At 40.7% G+C, this 19809-nt stretch overlaps 1 protein-coding gene across 4 annotated transcripts in view; it reads right to left on the reverse strand.

Annotated features, from left to right (window-relative positions):
• The window catches only part of Slc24a2 (solute carrier family 24 member 2), a 226330-nt gene that overhangs the window by 62141 nt on the left and 144380 nt on the right, over positions 1-19809 (reverse strand). The window lies entirely within an intron of this gene.

The raw sequence follows: 19809 nt of genomic DNA on the forward strand, positions 1-19809 counted from the left end.
TCAAGAAATTAATTAGACTCAAGAGATATTCCCGTGATTCTGCAGAATGCTCTATGGCCCATTAACTTGGGCAGCTGTTGGAGATCCACATATGAATCAATTTCTAATCAATGGGTTTGTGTACAAGAGAAAAGATCTAGCTTTAAATGCAACAATAAATATTCTTGGATTATTATATTATACATTTTCCATGTATTCCTTTTCACATGCCTAAAATTTTATCTAAAGCTATTTTGATATACCAGTACCAAATTGTGTCTTGGGGAGAAAAATCACCTCATTTTTATGTTCTGCAAAAATCTGCCTATTTTGACTTTTATTGGAAATACTTTGAGTTCTCCCTCCCAGAACCTTAAAAAAAATGCAGGTTCTTCAATAAGAAAATGAATTTTGTGTAAATAAGAAAATATTTTATGACTTCTGGGAATTGCCTTCAGAGGGATATATATATATATATATATATATATATATATATATATATTTTTTTTTTTTTCTGGTATTTTAGAAACAATAGTCTATTATACATTCAACATTGCACAAGTTTGGAATTCTCAAATGATCTAAATACCTTCATAAATATTAAACATATTCATAGTGGCTTCACAGATAATAGATGTGGTTGTGTGTATGTGTGTAATCTTGTAGTAAGTTGATGAATTATATCATCCAACTAATTTTTTGTAGCCTTTCTTCCTTCTCCCAGGTAAAATACTGAAATAAGCAGCTGGCATTCATGATTATTTGCTCAGGAAACAGAACCTGGGTGGTTTTGTGTTTGCAAAGTTGGCTGTAAACCATATTTTGTACGGTGACGAAATTCCATTGCATTTTTATGGATCCATATTTTTGATGCAAACCTCTCTGTATGTGCACACCTGTTTTCATGTATCAGTTCCAAATTGTCACACCTCGATTTGTGGCAGATGATACTATTCTCAGTTTCATCTCTTGTGGAACCAGGTATACATCAATAAATACAAACATATTATTTAATCATCACTATATATTTATATTTATAGTCAGAATGTGAAACTGTTCCTGTCTGATAAAATGCATACATTCTTGCCACGGTGGCAATATCTAGATTGATAGCTGCTTCCTTAGATGATGACAGAGGGACAGGAACTGGGCACAACATACCACAAATGAGGCTAACAATGGTGGAATAAGAGTAGTGAAAAGCTGCAGAACAACAGTGGTAGGTGGACAACTCAAAGCACCGGGAGGCAGGAGTCGAGGGAGCAGTTTCTGCCTGAGAGAAGGAAATGGTGTTTGTAGCTTAGGAAGGAAAAGGCAGTAAAGGTTGGAGGAGGAAACCAGCCTGTTGGAAAACAGTCTTTCACACTGGATGGTGAGATGGGGAGCAGCAGCCTCATGCGGAACAGGCAGGCAGCCCTATTTCCTGAACCAGGCCTTGAGAGGCGCAGGCTGAGGAGTGTGACATGCGACCAGGACAAACACAACATGCACGCATAAGCCAGAGCTCATCACGCACCTGGCTGTTGCCCTACAGCCCAGGATGCCTCATGAAGAGTGGCCAATAGCCACTACTGACAGCCTGTGGCCAGGCCTAGCCAGGCTGAGAGGAGCTGGAAGGAATGAACAGACTCACCTGTGCAGGAACGTGGCTTCTCATCAGCACGCTCCCCATAATGAAAAGCCAAGGCACCTTCAACTTATTTGGATTAGGATTCAAACTGGGCCTGATCCCAGCTGAGTTTCTTTAGGGTAGAAGGGAGGAGGTTCAAGAGGGTGTTGCTTAATCCCATGTAGTAACGTTCATTGTATCAATGGAGCAAGAGGCAATGAGGATTGGAAGAGTCATGTGGCTCACCTGTCCTATCATTCTGGTCCCATCTGGTACCTCTTCTCTATAAACATTTCTTTAAGAAGGCCACATGGCCTGAAAAAAATCATTACAGAACCCAGTGGCTGATGTTTGAGTTGAGCCTATAATCGGATCATGTACTTGCTTTCAGGCCCTCTGGGGACACAGGTGTCCAAGCTCTTGCATCTTTGAGGTATGAACCTTTACTAATCCACTTTCTTCCAATCTTGCCAGAATCTAACTACCAGGATGTAAGGTACCTGTGACTTCTTGTCTACACTTTACGATTGCCAAAATCAAAGTAAAAGTTTTGCCATCAGTCTTAAAGAATGTGTGAATTAGAATTAGCATTTCTGGCTCCTAACTTCCTCCCTTTTTGAGAAGTACACAGACATAGCTCTCCCAACATTGTAGTTCTTAGCTTTACTTTTGAGGCTTCTGGCATTCTTGACCCTTACCCCACCATAAATCCCAGAACAGGGAACAGTAGAAAAATGACTTCTTACATTTGAGAACTTGAAAGTTGATATATAAAATGGAAAGTCAATGGAAGGACCTATGCTAATTCATTTTATATGAAAGAAATCAATGAGAGCAAGTATTTATTATTTAAGTATTAGATGATGGGAAAAATAAGGATTGCTTAATTTTTTTCAAAGATCTAGTTTCTTTTTGGTCTTGGTCTGACCTATGTACAAAGACCTAAAAATTAAGGCTTTCTCAGCACAGACTGTAGTTTCTTGGTAAAACCCTCTTATACGGTGTGTACAACTACTGGATCACACCAGATTCATGGAGGATTATTTTCACTAGTACATGGAAGTTAGAATATGAATTCAGGAGTGTAGGTCTGGACCTAAGATCTGCCACATATGAGATGTGTGGCTTTGAGCAAATGGCTTCACCTCTCTGAACCTTAGAATACTCAGCTCCAAAGGGACTTGATTGTTTTCACCCTAAGACAGCTGTGAAGTCTAGATGAGATGAGGACACACACAACTATCGATTGACATGGCAGCTATCATATTACAAGCATCACAGGAAGAGCGAAGGAGAATCCAGGGGATATGGAGCAGGGCATTTCAGGGGCTTCACATATTGTACACTCTTTTAAAAACAAATCTAACACTCCTTATAGAGGTTTAAAATAGGAATTGTGGCTCAACAAGGAAAGATATCCCACAATGTCAGGGCCAGTATTTAAAAAAGGTCTCTTCATGAATTCTGCTTGCTACTTTCAGATCTAAGGAACTTAAATATGGACTATCCCTGGGTAGCAGATGTGGACCCTCCACTTCTGGAATCATCAGTGTTCCTACTTTTTCTTTTAATGTTTGCATGGGAGCCTGTCTCTCCCACAAGTTGTCCCTATGTTGGAGGTGGAGAGACTCTATTCCTCCTTAGATGGGTCCCAGCAGAACACAGAAAGGTGCTTTTCTCACACTATACACTCTGCTTACATTTCTTAAATAAGGTGTACAAATGGACACTTCAAATGGCAGTGCAGCTCAGGGGGCTTTGGTTTGTTGATCTTCCCCAGATTTGCCGAAGTCAAGAAGGGCTGGCACTGATGTGGCTCTTCCTCTGTGGCTACCGGGGCATTACTATACAACTAGAGTGAGTCTGAGTGACACTGAGCAGACAGCTAATGCAAAGGCTCTACTACTCAGGATCTGGGTGACCTCTTTGAACCTGTGTCTTCTGTAAAATGAGGAAAAGAGCAATGACTTTGAGACATGTCTATGGGGTGGTGCCAGCATCTTTAATAATAGGACCCCTCTTCATTAGGTCCTTTGAACATCTAGTGCAAGCTGGTTAAATCCTATTCAGTGATTTTTTTTAAAACTTAAAAAAAAAAAACACACACACACACCTTAAGAGATGGAGGTTAAATGAGGAAACCACCAAGAATCCTTACTTCTTTCACAAGTTGGAAGGAAAGGAATATTTTAACCTTCAAATTCTAAACCTCACTCAAAAAAGCTTTCAAAGTACTGACTCATTGCAGAAGCTCTTCTTAACATTCTGCGGGGGATCGATGTTCGAGCACTGAACTTCCTTAAGAGGCTCTTAAATGTGTACACGACTGCCTGGGGACAGCTGCTCTCAATATGTGGCACATATATGTCATACGCGAGGTGTTAACAGAGATGATTTTGTCCTATGGTGTTCTTCTCACATCTGACTCTTCCCAGGCTATGCTAATGAGCACTTCTTTTTGTTCTATGAGATTCAAACCTCTCAGGCTTTTGGTAGGAAGGCAAGAACTTTGCAAAGGAAAATAAAGAGCTGAGCTTGTGGGTAATTACTATGATTTGAACGTATCCTCTCAAATTCATGAATTGGAAACTTAATTTCCAATGCAACAGTGTTGTGGCTTTTGGGAGGTACGGAGCCCTCAAGAATTGATCAGTGCCACTAAGAAAGGGCTGTGGAGTGGGTTCTCTTTCTTGCTCTTCTGACGTGGGACTGTGCAACATTCTTCTCCTTCAGAGACATGTGTTCAGATCTTGGAAGCAGAGAGTGGGCCCTTACCAGACTCCAAACCCACTGGTGCTTCATCTTGGCCTTTGCAGCCTCCAAAATGGTGAGAAATACATTTCTATGCTTTGTAAATTATCCAGTCTAGGTATTCTGCTACAGAAGTACAGAATGAACTAAAATAGTCATCAGGCATCAGCTATTGAATGAGTTTCAAGTAGGATCTACAACCACACACACACACACACACACACAGCTGTCATATAGTGTTGTCATCTTACTTCATGCCCTTTGAATCCAGCCCCTTCATGAAATCCTCAGTCTTCCCTTGTCAAGTTTCCTGCAAACTCAGACACACTGACTTGTTATTGCTGTGATTAATCTTCCCACTCTTCTCATGTACTTCCTTGTTTATGTCCCTATGTTGATACTATTCTAAGGCCCCAACCTCTAAGAAATGCTGATGCCACATTGGTGGACAAAAGATGAGTCAGAAAGATCCCTAGTGACTGCAGCATAGTAGGCATCTTGATAAGGCACCAATGAACTACAGGGGCCAGGCACACAGATGTGCAAAGCAGGTTGGGGAAACAATAGGGAGTAGTGGGGATTATGGAAAACTAGCACATGTCTAAAAAGTAGAGCAGTCACTCAGCTCCAATTCTCCTCTCCATGCGGGAATGCAGTCAGGTGTGTATTGACAGATCTTTTGATTATCCAATGAAAGCCAGATATTTGGATTTTTATGTGAACTCTCCTGATTTTTTTTTAAATGCTGCCAACTAATTCCAAATTACAAAAACAATAACATGGCGATATCAATCTGTAGCCCTTAGTTTAAAATCATGTTGCTTGGTCCAATTTTCTTACAGATAATAGTTGAATGAATGAATGAGACCAACTGTTAGAACTAGAAGGAATTCTTTCCAGGCACCTTGCTTCAGAGGATCAAGGACTCTGGTTTATTTCTTTGTCTCCCTCAAAGCTTATATCCCTCACCTATTAGGATACCATAATCTGCTCACCTCTGGATTAGACTGAGTGTCAGACCTCAAATTCCTCTAGGACCACCACTGTGCTCATGTTAGGCAGACTGAGCTGTGATGAGCCTGTGACTAATCCCCCTCATTATCTTTAGTCCTGACCATCCAACTCCCCCATTTTGCAAGCCAAGAGAGTGATTTTGTTTTGTTTGCTTTAAATTTTAATTTGAGAGGAATAGAAATTGCTTATTAAGTGTAAATATCCCAAATGATCTTGCAGGGAAATATCTGGAGTCTTGGAAAGTCCAAGGCAAAGTTCCGAAAGGTAGGTTTGGATCACAGAGGGAGGTGTCAATATAATTATGTGAGAATTATCATTTTTGAACAGTGAACAATAATGTGTGGTCATTACTGTGGATCATCCAGATGGTTCATAATAAAATGTCCAAGTGAGTCCCCAGATACTCTGACTTCTTATAAATTTGTCACTTAATTCGCAGCCAGCTCCTCTGTGGTGTTGCTTAGCAATATCAGTGGTTACTGATGTCAGTCTGGTGAGGAGCTGACTCAGGCTATATCTCACCATATTTTACATGCTCTTGATGATCAAGCAAGAAAAATGGGACCTGGACGTACTGTTCTGCTTCCCATTTGAAGTGGACTAGGGAGGAGGGAAGAGTACAGAATAGAAGAAGCAGGTTTCTGGAAAGAGTTTTTAAGAAAAACAATGAGTAACCAAGGCAAGAGAAACAACCCCAACAGTTGAGTTAAACTGTGTAATTTAAAACCTCAGTAATAATCTTCAGATAATTTTCAACACTGACTCTTTGTTGGAATATGTTTTTTTTTTTCTTTCTTTTTTTCCAGAATCAAGGAGAAAAACAAGTGATGGTGTAGCATGGTAGCCATGTGTAAGGTTTGGAGCCCTGCTGTCTGCCACTTACTAACCCAGAGACCTTGGGCAGGTTACCTTATCTTTTTGAGACTCACTTTAAACACTTAACATAAATGGGAACTGTCATAGTTGTGTTGACCGTGGTGAGATTACAGGTCCTCAATACATAATTGACATATAATATTCACTAGATATATGGTAGGTATCAGTTCTGACCTCAAGTTAATCAGGAAGTTTACATGTATAGAATTCTTCTTATCTTCACAAACATCAGAGTGAATCTGGTATCAGCAGAGCCTATCAAAACCGTGCAGAAAAAGGAGAACTTGTAGCACAGCCTAAGTTTTGGAATCAACAGGTTTGAGTTCTAATTCAGACTTAACTTCTTGTCAGCTGGGTGACTTTGTAGTAAATATTTAAACTTTCAAAGCCCTAGGATCCTCATCTGTAAGGTGGGTCTAACTCTTGGACCTTCCTTATGATGTTGTTGTAAAGTTCTTTCTGTGATTCCTGGAACATTGGCAGTGCTCATATATATGGCTCTATGATTCACTCACTGGGACCAAGCCCAGTGAAAATAAGGATCAAAACCTTATTTTCACAAGTTTGTAACATTCTTTTCACAAGGGGAAAAAAAGAAAACAGGTAAAAGGAGAAAAATGATAAAAAGAATGGCCAACTACGTCATGCCAAGGAAGTCCCTGAACATCATATTCTTTTGTATAAGGTCTTTCAGTACAGAAGGACTGTGGTATTATCAAAAGAATGTGCAACTCAGGGAAAGAGATAAGAAAGATCTCTAAGTTTAGTTTTTGAAAGGAAAATCCAGAAGGGACTTGAGCTGTTCAGGAAAGTGGCACTGTGCAGTGAGTAAGAGGATGGGTTGTGGACTTCAGTGAACCTGAATTTGAACCTAACTCCTCCACTTACTGCCCTTTGTTTCTGGGGCAAATTATTTAACTATTCTAACCTTCGGCATCTTTATCTATTGAATGGTTATAACAAAATTTCCTATTTTATAGGATCGATGTAAAAAATAAATAAATGAACCCATGTAAAGTGCCCAACACAGTGTATGGAATATAGGAAGTACTTTATAAATTTTAGCTATTGTTTTCATTATGATTGCCTCCATGGTATCAATTTGGAGTTGTAGCTGAATGTTCAACATTTTCTCTAGTCTTTTCTTTTTCAGCTGGAGTTTCAAGAGATAAAATAGTTTCATTAAAGAGAGTGAAAAAATATAGTTTGAATAGCAAAGAATATAGACTATCTGAAACCATCCATGCAACATTTGGGATTCATTTTTTATTTCAGAAAATCTGTCTGAGCTCTTCTAATAGCACATTTCTAAAATATGTTTTTAATAATTTTTAGGGGGCTGGGAAGCTGACATTTTTACTAATGACATCTTCTCACATCTTGAGTACATTTTTGCATCTCTGGAAATGGAAGGATTATGTTTGCAAAATCAAGAAAAGAGCACTTTCTGACCAAATCCTATAAAATCTGAGGTAAGAGTTACAAACACAACTATTACCCAGTCTTAAAAGCAACAAAATATTTCATTCTCTTCCTTTTTTCTTTCTTTCTTTCTTTTCTTTTTCTTTCTTTTTTTTTTTTTAAATATAGTGCTTATAAGGTGTTCTGTACAGATAGGTCAACTTTTTTTTTTCCCTAGAGAAATGAGCTTGGTATATTTCACATAACCAGATCCATGTTGGGGACTGGTCAGCTAAGGTAAGACTGATTCTTCCATAAGCCACACCCATGATCCAACCCCCAGTCCTAGTCATTCCACCTAAAGTCCTCAATTCTGTCTTCCTGCTCTATCCCCTGCCTTCTCTGAGGCCTTACCTACACTACTGTATTAGTCTTATTTGAACCCTCATTTCTGAATTTTTCTTACCATATGTCTACTCCCAGCATTTCTCATCTGCTCTTTTATATATATTTTTTTAAATCAGGGTAATCTTTTCAAAATACAAAGTGAAAATCAACACCTCTGAATCCTGTGTATACTATGTTTTTTGTTGGAATTTTATGACTTCTCCCAGCTTCCTGAATCTTCTGGAACCCCAATTTGAAGTTCCCTAGTCTAGGCAGCACTCCTGAATGCCTCTACCTCTAGTATAAGTCGTTCTCCTGCCTGTGCCCAGTATCCACTTCTGTTGCTGTGCTCATCAAATGTACCCTAATCTATGTGTTTTCTATCATTATACTCATTCTGTTAAATTTATCACTTGGCAGAGCTGTTGGCACTCTGTAGGAGTTCAACAAATGCCACTAAATTGAATTAAATCACTTCTCAGAGTGCTCTGTTACCCTTCTTTAGCTGGTTGCCTTTGGTACTTCTGGCCATTTTGTTGTTTTAACACTGAAAATTCAGGCATTCTGCTTCAGCATCTCTGTGGGGAAGAAGCCTAGGAAGGGGAAAATGTATCTGGCCTCTATTCTTTGTGTCCTCTTCATTACTTCTGTAAAGTAGGAGGAATTACACCTTGCAAAAGAGCCATCCGAAGAGACCTTAAGCACAAAAGACAAAATGGCAGCACCACCTTGACCGTGAGATGGAAAACATTGGTGCACAGAATGGGTGCTGCTTGCTGGTGAAAGAATAACTTGCATGTCCTCCTGGATCCTATCTCCCAGTCTGGCTGGACTCAGTGGTTTCTGCCAGGCAGTGAGATTCAGAGCTAAATTATATCTAACCATTGGGTCAGTACAGCTACTTTCTGGTGCATGAAGCATCAAACTATATTAGAAAAGCAAATAAGAAAAGTGTCCTAGGGGAGGAGAGGAAGAACAATGAAATGAAAAAAAAATTAAAATGCTAGTCATCCAAGGGAAAAGAAAAGCAAGGTATAAGTAAGAAGTATGCGAAGGCAAGAGAATTTGAGAACAGAATGAAATTGAAGGAAAAGAGACTGGAGGACAGAAAGGAAATTAAGGTCACTGATGTGGAAATAATTAGGAGTAAGAACTATCCTTGTAATTATGCATTCAATACCACGGTATTTTTGTGGATGCTATTTTATTCAATACTTGGATCCTGACCACAATAGAAATGATAATTCAAAATGATGAAGAACTTAAAGGACTGAGTTCAAAGGAGAAAGACAATTTACATGATCCTCTAAATTTCATATGTTCTAAGTGTAAATCCATTTATCATTACTCCTGTTTAAATCCTGTATGGACAAGTAGGACTATGTAAATGAGTTTAAAATCCAGGAGGCACAGAAAGGGTAGAAGATGTTTCACAAATCATCAATTATGCACCTGAGATTAAATAGCAAATGCCTGCCAGTGAGACAGAGATCTGATGAGGTAGCAGTCAGGGTGTGCAATTATCTTCTTGCTCCCTCAAATGATGGCCTATGTGTTTTGGCAGGATTAAAGAATTAATGCAGTAATTGCTTTTTCAGATTTTTATATGTATGTCAAAAAGAGAAAAATATTTTATTTTCTCTGCTGAACATGTTGAATATGTGGCTCCTGGATGAAATCCGGACTTTGTGGGAGAAAACAAGTTAAGTATCATGTCCAGGGATTTCCTTGTCATGGCACAAAAGACAGGAGAACTTTATGAACACAGATTCTATTTGTATAGCTTTGGGATAATGTTTACTTCCACAGAAGCTGATCAGTAGGAAATCAGTTCTCATGTCATAGATAGGTATACCAGGACCTGAATAACTGGCACATGGTAAATAGGCTGCTTTTTATAGAAAACAGATTTCAATGATTTATTACTGAGCCACTAAGAGCTATCTAAAAGTATTATAGTTGCAATAAAAATAACACCCGAAAATAATTTTTTGGCAGATACCTATATAGACCTGGTGATGCACTCCATATAGACTTCTATGTGCTCTGTGCATAGACTCCATTGAATACTCTGCACAACCCTAAGAGATAGGTACTATTTTCTTCCCTACTGTATAAAAGAGGAAGCTGAATAACACATAAGTTACATAACTTGCCCAATGTCACATAGCTAGTAAGTGGCAGAGTGGGAATTCCAACCCAGGTGGCTGGCTCCATAGTGTTTGCTCAAACATCTACACGGCTCCTCCAAAACTGTATAGGAAGAGGCTACCATGCATGTACCACACTGAAATAGAGAGTATATCTAAATGGCCACACCACAGGAGGTCTCCTTTGAGCTAGAATCAGCTTTTCACTTCTAAACCTCACTAGCATTGACCAGATGGGTTGTAGTCCTGAGGTTAAGAAGAGAACTTTTAACTTTTCCCAGATTGGAAGCTTCACAGGACCCATTACATCATTCATAGAAATGCAATGCAAGAAAAAAGATAAAGAATTACATGGGTTGGTTTGTTTGTTTATTTCAGAAATGGCAGAGGAAAATTTTCATTATAAATAGTTTTCTGACATGAGATTGATTCACTATGGGATTTAGATTCATTATGGGATTTAGCCAATGATGATTGTTGGGGACTTGAGGCCTTAAAATTAAAGCAAACCCATATTCACTACTTGGGCTTAAGTGCTACCACTCTGAGAAGTGACAAAGAGAAGCAGCTGCATAGGTACTACAACTGCATTGCTAAAGGTTAAATTCAGCTACAGCATTTAAACTGTTTTCTTACAAGTTAACAAGTCTGGGGCAAGCACTGGTTGATGTTGCCCCAGAAACTTGTCTATAGTGGAGGTTTATAAAGAGAAACATTACCAGTGGGTTTGCCTCTCATGAAGGCCTGCAATGGGAAAGTGTTTTGTAAATAAGTAGGTGGATATGTGAATGTATATATATATATATATATATATATATATATATATGTGTGTGTGTGTGTGTGTGTGTGTGCATGTGCACACACACACAAAGCAATCTGATGTAGACCTCTATAAACAACAGCTTTATATAAACAACAATGCTGTTTGACTATTTGCAAATGCATGTGTGTGCACATGTATAAAATAAGTTCAAAACAACCTGTAAAGAACTGTGTGTGTGTGTGTGTGTGTGTGTGTGTGTGTGTGTTGGGGGGAGTTTTTTTAATAGCTGAAGTGAAGAGCCCTGATGTGGTAAACCTGATCATGTGAGGTCAGGAGAGAAACGGTCCCCTGACAGCCACTTGAACATTGTTTACAATGTGTTCTGCATCCGGAGTTGATGCATTGCTCAGTGCAAACCCCAGATGGAAAAGCCAACTAGGAAGGGGCTGGGATTGTGGCTCAGCAGTAGATTATTTACCTAGCATGTGCGAGGCCCTGGGTTCAATCCTCAGCACCACATTAAAAATAAATAAAATATTGTGTCCAACTACAATTAAAAAATAAATATTAAAAAGAAAAGAAAAGAAAAGCCAACTAGGAAGAGCTGTGTGACTTGCTGAATGCAAATCATTTGACCTGCAGTTCAGTAAGTGAGGCCCTGCCATTTAGTAGATGATCAGAAGTCTCTTTCATTTAAATGCCTTTCGTATTCATGGAAGAAAACACCATGAATATTCAATATCACAGATGACATTCATGTATCTAAATTTTGAATGGGTCGTTTTGGGTAACATGAAGTGCTTTTTCACCTGCAGGATTGCCCTAATTCTTTGGTCGCCTACATATTGAATGATGTCTGTGACAGTTGCCTTTCATCTCTGGGGAATGAGTCCTCCCTTCTGAAGAAAGTACTTTTTGAAGGTAAGTGCCAGAGAACAAACACAAAACCATAATTTTATGGATGCTTCATTGTCTTTTTCATTCCCATGCTCAAAAGCATTTATTTCAGTAAAACTATTCACATTTCTTTATGTCCCAAATGATATTTATTTATAACTAAGGCAGATTCAATTTCAACCATCTTTGGTGCTCAAATATGGGAATAATGCACTACTATTCCCTACAGAGAGGAGCTTTTTAACCTGTCTTGTGTTTGCTCTGTGAGAGGCATTAATAGCCTGCTTTCCTCTATCCAGGGATTTCTACTACTGTCACCTTATTAAACTGTGGCCAGTAGATTGGATTTTTTTCCTTCTCCCATGAAGATTTTCTCTCCTGTTTCCTATTCACTTACTGAGCTGAGTCTGAATGCAAACATCTTTCTTGCTAATTTAAACTGATGTACAACTTGGGACAGAAAGAAAGGTTACAATATTGCTTTTCAGGGACAACTTCTCTACATTTTGAATGAATCAGGCATGAAATGGTTTTCTGTGGGATCAAATGAAAATGTATGAAAGCTCATTTTAAGCATTTTTTTTTGGTAAAACAGAAACTGGGAGAAATAACAAGCTCTAGTTTTGGTGAGAGGCAAAAAAAACCCCAAAAACAAAAAACAAAAAAAAAACAGCATGCAAGTGAAAGTTTAATCTTAGTGTCAGCTCCATGTTGACGTTAAATGTATATGTTACAGAACTAGAATGAGTTTACAGAATAGAGAGACATATGGTTCTGTGTACAGCAGATGGGCATATGTGGCTCTAGATCAGAGTCCTCTGTGGGTGGGGGCATTCTAGCTCTGAAGTCAAACCCTACAGCTGGGGACTGTGAATTGGTCATGCCACCTCTCGGAACCTCAGTTTCCTCAGAGGTCAATCGCATGTGAATTCCCACAGCCATTGTTGAGAGAATCACATAGGTGACTACGTGGTGCTGAGAAGTACTCACAGTTCTACTCCCTGTTTTTTTTTTCATCATCTCTTAGCCCCTAGCTTCCTACACCTAAATCACACATGGGGACACACACACACACACACACACACATCCCCAGCACCCCTCAACAGGAGGGACTATTCGAATGTTTGCACAGTGGGCACATAGCCACATGCCAGCTCATGGCAAAGGAGCCCTGGTTTGGGGATGGGCAACAATCCACAGGTTTGAGTCGTCCTGAGTCAGCCAGCTCCTCTGCTGCCCACATTGCTTCTTCGAGAACCCACTCTCAAGATGCACTGTCTCCAGGAACACTTCCCCCATGGTCCTTCCTCGAGGTTCACACAGAATTTGTGTGGATTTCCTCAAGATCTGGCAAGCCGAGCTCACCTGCGTTGAGTGCTTATTCTGTGCCAGCTACCATGCTTGCACTGGACGCCCACCAGGCCCCTTGTCATGATGTGAGGTCACACCTGTAAATGTGTGCTTCCACTGCTTCAGGAATGAGGCCTTGTCCTTCAAATGGGCGATTCTGCTACTCTGGGGAGCTCCTCCCTCTCCTGCCCACCATGTTTCAACAAGAGCAGTCTACACATCCTCCAGGCCCCTCAAGCCACTTCAGGGAGGACCCTGGCTGCCTCTGGTCTAGCCTCTCCTCCTTCTTCTCTAATGCTTCAACCAGAACATCCCAAAACTGCTGATTTATGCTGCCTCGCTGTCTGGTGGGCATACCTTCCTTTTTCACTTTTTATCAAAAATGTCTTTGCTCATCTTATTCTTCATTAATTTACAAATCAAATTATGAAGTTCCAAAATAATATCTTTTGGAAGTTCAATTAGGATTGCATCGCGCTTAGAGTTTGAGAACTATGGCTATCTTGGTAATGTATTAACATTTATTTAGCTCTTCTTTTATGTTTATCAGAAAGGATGGTGATGGTGATCATTTTTGCATAAAAGTCCTAGGTACTTTGGGGCTCTGTCACATTTGTGAGTGTACTCTTTCTTTCTTTTAGTTTGTGATTGCTGATCTATAGGAAGGCTATTGAATTAGGCACACTGATAAAAGGACCTGATATGAGTAAACTCCTCGTAGTGCTAAACATTTAAATTAAGTGTTCACTCTTCTCTGTGGAAGTTCCTTTGAACAAAAGGGCCCTGCTGTTAAAAAATAAATAAAAATGAAAATCCATGATCTAGGGACCATGGAAGGTGGTAAAGAAAATAGGTATTTGCTACTCATTTTCCAATTAAGACATTGGAGAATCGAGGTCACTGAAGCCACCTGCTTTCTTCCCATTGCCTAAACCAGACTGAAAGCCAGGAGAAGAATGACATCAGAATGTCACAGTTACTTCAGAGAGGGAAGAAAGCTGTCCTGGGAAGCTCCCCAACTGCTCTGAGGGAAGGTGACAGTGTGTTGGCCGGGAAGCACAGAGATTAGCTCTGATGATGTGAAATTACCGTGGGGAAATTTGCCTGTCTTTTTAATGGCAAATAAGGCAGGCATTGTAATATGAGGCTAGTGTCCTTTTAAGACATCTTATTACAGGGTTCTGAAGGTTTATTAGGAAAAAGAGCCTCAAGAGAATTCCCTGTGAGGAATTACATGGGGACCTGCTGCTGTCCTAAACTTTCTCAGCCCTGTTGGTAAATAAGCTCTATGATAGCTCACTAGGCAAATGTTATCTCTATTTTTTTTCTTAAGGTGACAGATCACCAGAGAAGACTGTGGTACCCCTTACTCTGAGGTCTCTGGGATAGATAGTCATCTGCCTCATAAGCTACCAGTTCCCAGTCTAGGGAGCAGGGCCTGGGTTGCAGGGGCTTTCAGGAGCATCACAAGACCCAACATGGTGCAGTGTTCCCTTTCCTGAACCCTGGCTAGTGAAACAGCACCAGCAGGGCTTGCAGGCTGGAGAGAGGGAAGTTCCACCATTTTCTCCTATGCTTGTCTTTGCTGCAAAAGGCCAATCCTAAGCATCTTTATTCCCAGCATGTTTTCTCCTCTTACTTCAAACCTGGGGAGAGGAGAGATTTTTCTACTCTGACAAAGGAAGCATACGTCTTCATAAGTAGGAGTGGTAACAACAGCGACAAGAGAAACTGGAGTGAAATTTCCCTATGGTAATATCAAGGCGATAGACACTGGGGCTGCTTTCCTAACGTCCACCCTCCCTTCTCCCTAACCAAGCACAGCCTAGTTTCTGAGTGCGGAGGCGGTGTGCCTGCTTCTGGCTCCTTTGGAAGCTGGGGTGGTCACATCGTGTTGTTCTGTGTCATGTGATGTAAGTGGAAGTCTACTTCCAGGAATCCTGATGGTCTTCTGATTAAAAACAGAACTTCCCTGTCCTCCCCTTCCCCTTCCTCCTGTCAGATTACAGATGCTGGATGCTGGGGAGTGTGGAGAGGGGACTAGCTGCCACCTACAAGGATGAAGATAAGGGACACACGCTATGGATGGAAAAATAAAAAAAGCAGAAGGCGACTGGGTCCCTGATGGCAGAGCCTTGTACTGCTTACTCCAGGACTCCGGTTGAAGAAGAATAATTAAGCTCTAAAAAACTACTAAGTTAAGCCAGTTGGATTCTGGTAAATGACACAGAATATCATTTTAACTGAAAAATAATTGCCAATAGTCATGGGGTTCTCTCTACATGCTTTTGGGGGTATTAATGCATTGAATCCTCATCCTAAAGTTAGGAGAGTGGAACTATCTTTCCCCCCTTTATGAATGAAGAAACCAGGACATAAAAATTCGAGTGACAGCAATCATGCTTATAACAGTGTTGCTGTAAGTATCCAGTTTTACAAGTGGAAAATTAAGGTCCACAAGGCTGAAAAGCTCTAGATTTCAGGGCAAGAGACGGAGGTGATGTGAACCCAGGCACTCTGACTCTAGAGCACATGCTGAGAGGGAGCAAATGTCCCCACATCAATCTCTCTGTTGTCATCATTAGGTCATTAAACCCTTTCAGAGTAGAATTGGCTATGGGTTCCTTTTTCTGTGTAGGGATTACAGTGGGAAACCCACACCTTTTTGGATTGAGTCATGCATAACTGGTCCAGGGATAGGTTGAGGTGTGTGGGATTTAGGTCATTGTCAACACCAAGAATTCAAGGAACACTGAGCTGGACATGAGGCTGTACAAGGAGGCACAAGAGTATAAGAAGCACCAACACAACTTAGAGTCAGGCAGACATCAGTTCAAGCCAAGCTCTGCCAGGCTTCCTGTGCCTCAGTAGTGAGGTAAGACACGTCAGTGTCCTCCTGCATATGATGGAGTGGGACAGGGCTAAGGATAAGTTGGTTAACATGCAACACTCAGCAGAGTGCCTGGCCTGCCAGTAAGCACCCTGCAAATGTTAGTATTTTAAAATGAGACAAATTGACAGGAGAGGCTGCTTGACTCCCAGAGTGCTACATCCAGCATCTTTGTTTTAGGTTCATAAAGATGTATACCTAGGAAAGCATGATAGTTTGTTCAGAGAAAATGTTAAAATCAGCACAGGACAGTGAATTTTTTTAGAAAGATCATTTCAGAGAATCATGGTGTAATCTCAAAGACTGATAAATCTAGTTCCCCAAGGCTTACTTATGAATATAAGTAATATCTTTATTCCAAAATCTTTATTCCAACCATTCTTAAAAGCTGTAGGCAGATTCCTTCTTTTTCATGAAAATGTCCCTTTCAGAATTTTGTGTCCCTGAAAAGGCACCGCTCAGCTTTGCTTGGCAGACTGACTGGCATATTCCTTCCACACAGTGTGGACTGCCCAGGGCATGTCAAACAACAATGCACAATCCATGGTGTGGATCTCCGAAAAAGTCTGGGTTGAATTAAAGTGGCTTCAAATTCTTTGTATTCCTCCCATTGAGGGGGTAGAGATGCAAATCTTTCCTTGGGTCTAGGCTGGCTTTAGTGACTGCTTGACTGATGGAATGTAGTAGAAGTGATGTTCTGGGACTTCCCAGGCCTGGTCATGCAAACCTTGTACCTGTTGCCTAGGCTTCCAGGAAGATTTGTTCTTGGAACACTTAGATACCACGTAAGAAGTCTGGCTATGTGGGTACCCGGCTAAACCCAGCCTTCCAGTTGTACTTTTAAAGGTGCCAGTCATGTGAGTGAGACACTCTTGGACCTTCTAACCTACCTATCCACCAGCTGGATACCACCAAATGACCTCCACCAATACCACATAGAACAGGAAAATCACCCACCTGATCCCTGTCCAAATTTCTGATGCACAAAATCATGAGCAATAATAACGTGGTAGTGGTTTTAAGCCACTGAATGTTGGGTGCTTTGTGACATTTCAATAAATGAGTGAAACACAAACACTGCTGGATCTTGGGCCTCAGACTCAGAGGCCGAACCAACAACCATTAATGAAAGCTTTTAGCAAGGACTCAATCACTGAATTTTAGAAGACAAAAAATACCTGAGTTGCAGAGATGAGACAAAGGGAAATGTGTTTTCCTAGGCCATCTGTCCTAGATGATGTTTTCAAATGCAGTTGAATATGTCCCTTTGTGAATGCTTGCTGATACCAGTGGTGCCTATGCATTACTCAGATGAATGTCAGAAACATCAGTGGACTGTCTTTGGGCACAGAAGGGAAGCTACTGTAATGTTCCTGGAATCAACATGGTGCTGTAACCTGTAAGCTCTATGGTACTCAAAGGTAGCATTTTGGCACAAGGATGTGTGAATTCAAGTGGTTTGATGCAAAGTAAAAGAGAGATGACTATTTCTGAGAGCTGTGGGTTAATGTTTTTTTGGCTGTTCTTGGAATGGAAAATGATTGTGAATTTTGGGGGAAAAATACCAGAGCAATCTGTTTTCTTGGCTATGTGCTATGGAGCAATTTTAAAGTACTCAAGTGCTTTCCATATTTTCTAATCACTCAGGTCCAGAACTGATTAGAGCTCTCAGCATCTCTCAGACTCTCACGACTGGAGCCCTCCATGTCTTTCAGGGAGAGGGTTCACCTTGAAAATAGGAGCTCAGATTCTGGAGGCACAGCTCACCACGGCAGGAATAAACAGCTTAATTGCAGCATAGCTCCACGAGGACCAGGTGTTTTGGAAAATAACTGAGGGCCCTACTCCGAGACAACCCAGATTCACTTCCTCTTATCTCACAGAAACAAAACATAACCTCCCCTCTACACAGGAAAAATACAAACAAGCCCTATCACAAACTGAATTCCTCCAAACAAAAAGAGAAATATAGATGGCCGGGACCTGTGGGCAAGGACACACACACACACACACACACACACACAAAGTTATATATGTTAGCATATCTCTGGAAAGAGTCCCAAGAAATTGATAACAATAACAGTGGTTTCTTCAAGAGAAATGGAGAAAATTGAGGTTGGGTGTTGATGGAGGAGGAAGGCATTTTTTTCACTATAATTTTTGAATATTACAAAATTTAAAAAATATCACTTTTCAAAATAATGAAGTAAAATAATTCCAAGCCTGTTTATAGTACTTATGGTATGCTAGGCAACATGTTAAAAGCTGTGTACATATTCACTCCTATAATCCTTACAGTAACCCTACTGTGCAGATATTGATATGTATCGTCCTGGTTTTACAGATGAGGAAGCTGAGGAATAGAGAAGTGAAGTAACTTGTTCAAGGTCAAGCAACTAGTAAATGCAAAACTGGGATCTGAATCCAGAGTGTGGACTTGAGTCTTTCCTCTTAATTACTACATAACACTGCCTTGCCCCAAATAAACGGTCACTTGCTCTTGATTGAGTTGGGGGCAGATAAAATGATTCCTCTCTTCTCTCAACAATGGGGGTAGAAGAAAATGGGGGTAGAGAAGATGGTAGCTCAAAATAACCAGGAAATAATTCACCTACAGTTTTAAGGTATGGCTTTACAGGCTTCAGAAGCATGTGGCTATCAGTTCAATGTCATGACTTTGGCTAGGTTTGTAGCCTTAGCAGCTACTACGCACTCTGCTAGGATCTGGTGACAACTGGTGAATAATGTAGAGCCCCTGCTCTCAGCAAACTTATTGTATCCTGGCAGCCAGGCAACAAAAGACATAACCACACAATTCTAAAGTGTGCGATAAGGTAAAACTAAAGAGTGCACTGAGAGGAGAGGGTTGGGGCCTTGATTTATACCGGATGATCAGGAATAATGGAAGAAGTACAGCTGGAGGAAATGGGAGGGGGTGGAGGGAGGGAAAAGTGCCCTGGTGGTGGGAACAGATTACTGTAAAGATCCCAAGGCCTAGAAGAGGCGTCTGTCTGAAGATGGCAAGCCCCTTGTGGTTAAAACAAAGTGGGCCCAACTGAGTTTGGAACAAAAGGCAGATCATGTAGACCGTGGCTAGGGTTTCATAATTTTCCTAAGAGCCCTGATAACCGCTGAAGATTATAAACCGGAGTGGACATAATCCAATTTACTTTTTAAGATGACTTGGGCTGCTGTGTGGAAACTGTGTGTAGATGGAGGCAATAGAAGAAGTGAAGACCCACTAGGTAGCCTCTGGGGGAAGCGGTGAGGATGGATTGGAAGAAAGTGCAGGCACAGGGAGCACAGGAGAGAAACTTGAGCCTGTGCGGGGGTGGGTGGAGGTCCAATATTTCATGAAAGGAGAATAATGTTAGCTAGGCAGCATGATTGTGACGCACAAGTTTACAAGTATGAACATGCTTTATCAACTGTAAAGTGCCTGACAATGAGAAATATTACTGCAGATGAAGAAGCCAGGTTCTAGAGGGATCCTGCCTAGCCCAAAGTCACGCAAAGACTGCTTTGTGTCAGTTGGTCTGCGATTCCTTTACTCTTTCCTCTGTGATTGTACTCAAGGGAAAGAAGAAGGCTAGTGAGCAGGTCTAAAGCCCCAGTCTGGGTTAATAGACCTCTGGGTTAATAGAGTAATGGTATTCAGGATGCCCCAAGGAAGGATTATCACTTGCAAACAGTAATGAAATCTATGCAGCAGGGTGTACTGGGGGACTCCTCATCAGCTGCA

The sequence above is a fragment of the Marmota monax genome, unplaced genomic scaffold (assembly GCF_021218885.2).
Source record: "Marmota monax isolate L192 unplaced genomic scaffold, Marmota_monax_Labrador192_F-V1.1 WCK01_AAM20220418_F8-fsc00033, whole genome shotgun sequence".
In the NCBI taxonomy this organism is placed as follows: Eukaryota; Metazoa; Chordata; class Mammalia; order Rodentia; family Sciuridae; genus Marmota; species Marmota monax.